This window comes from Gracilinanus agilis, chromosome 6 (genome assembly GCF_016433145.1).
Source record: "Gracilinanus agilis isolate LMUSP501 chromosome 6, AgileGrace, whole genome shotgun sequence".
Lineage (NCBI taxonomy): Eukaryota > Metazoa > Chordata > Mammalia > Didelphimorphia > Didelphidae > Gracilinanus > Gracilinanus agilis.
Genome location: NC_058135.1, coordinates 281,791,721 through 281,793,734, shown reverse-complemented (window position 1 = coordinate 281,793,734; position 2,014 = coordinate 281,791,721).

The following is a 2,014-nucleotide window of genomic DNA, read 5'->3' as shown; positions in this document are numbered from 1 at the left end:
TATAGTGATATACTCAGAGTAAGGAAAGCCTGACTGTACATCTGGCCTCAGGCTCTTACTAGCTGTGTGACCCAGGTCAAATAACTAAACCCAATTTATCTCAGTTTTCTCATTTGTAAAATGAAGACAATAATAGCCCCTACCTCACAGAGTTTTATTTTTTCTTGGAAAGGAGGACATAGTGTTTTACAAACATAATAGTAAAATTAGGACTCTGGTCCTTACAATTTAATAAAGTTCCTTAGAATTATTTAGACAGGTAAAAGATGAGAAATAGGTAGAAAGATAGAGTAACATAACCTAATCTAGCTTCCCTATGAGTGCTTCCAGCATGATCTCCAGCAGCAGCTTCCCTTGGCCTGTGTAAGAAATATTTGGCAGTCATGTTGAGTCAAGAATGATGGACAGTTACCTGCTTAGAATGCAGAATGGGCTGAGCTGGGCATGAGCCTGACAGGAGCCAAAGCAGTTAGGCTTGGGTATAAAAGGAGGGGATCTGAACTCATCTCGGTCTCAGTTGGAGATATTTTTGATGAGGGTGGATAGGGTTTAGGCAATAGTCAATACTCTTTTATTCTTGCTCACAGTTGTGTGGCTAAGAAGTAAGTGTCTGAGGCATAATTTGAACTCAGTTTTTCCTGAATCCAGACCCAATACGCTAGTTAAAGCTTTTCTGATTCCTTTAGGGTTCAAATGCTATAATGTGGCTTACTGCAAAGAGTACTGACCTTGGAATTCTCAATTTGTCATCATGGGAGGTGGAACTGAACAAAACCTCTGGCCTTTAAGAACTGTGAGAACACTGACAAGTCACTTGACAGATCTAGGATGCATTTTCCTTATATAGAAGGGGGATAATTATTTAAATGAACCTCATTTCATCCTAAGTTCTTGGGAAATAAAGTATATTCTGATATTTCCTCAGCAATTAATAAAGCTGCATCATTTGTAATATTAATTAATGACTCATCTTTGAGCCCCTACTCCTGTTTTGTTTATTTTTTACATAAATCAGACAAAACTCATCCCATGGGGTTTTAGCTTATCTCTTTTGGTATAAACCAGTGATTTCCAAAGTGGGTGCTACCACCCCGTGGTGGCTGCTGCAGCAGACCAGGGGGATGGTGATGGCCACAGGTGCATTTATCTTTCCTATTAATTGCTATTAAAAAATAATTTCCAGAGGGCTAAGTAATATTTTTTTCTGGAAAGGGGGCCATAGGCCAAAAAAGTTTGGGAACCACTGGTATAAACTGTACCCTTTCCCCAATAACTTTGATTTAAATAAACCTTAACTCTTTGGTCTGTACTGTAAGGAATTAATTTAAGGGATGTGACTAAATAAGTGAGGATTCTAAAGTAATCTTGTGGTTGCCAATTTAAAGTATTATAGCTCAAAGTCAAAATGATTTTTAATAGCTTTTGTTTACAAAAGAGATGGAAAGAGTGAAAGTAGAGAAATAAAAAAAGAGAGTAGAGAAGATGTCTAGCCTATCACACTAATTGCTCTAGTGCTTGGCTCAGCCTGGTAGGCCTGGTTAACACTCGACCTGAGGACCACGTGTTCCACCAACAGGGCCTCCTCCAAGACGGGAAGGCCTCTTCACAACCAATCTCTCTAGGAAGCCAGGAAATGAAAGGCCAGCTACTCACTCACCCTAGAAACAGTCCAAGAGCCAAGATACAAGTTGAACCTGAGGTCCAAATTCAAAGGCACCTTCTTGAGGCAGGTCACCAGTCAAAACTCCAAGCCCAAGATCCAAGCCAAAGTCTCCAGCTCAGTTTCCTGAAGACTACTTCTGAGGACAACTTCCCAAAACTATCTCCAGAAGACAATCTTTGGAAGAAGTTCAGGGCTTTTATAGTGACTTCTTGTCCCTTCCCCTGTTCACAGGGGTCAATCACAGCTTCCAAATTGCCTAGTACTGCCCAGGGGCCAGTGTCTGTGGGATATACTTCTGACTCTCTGAAGGCTTTAACTCTTATCAAAGGATTCATAAGTTTCTGACTAATT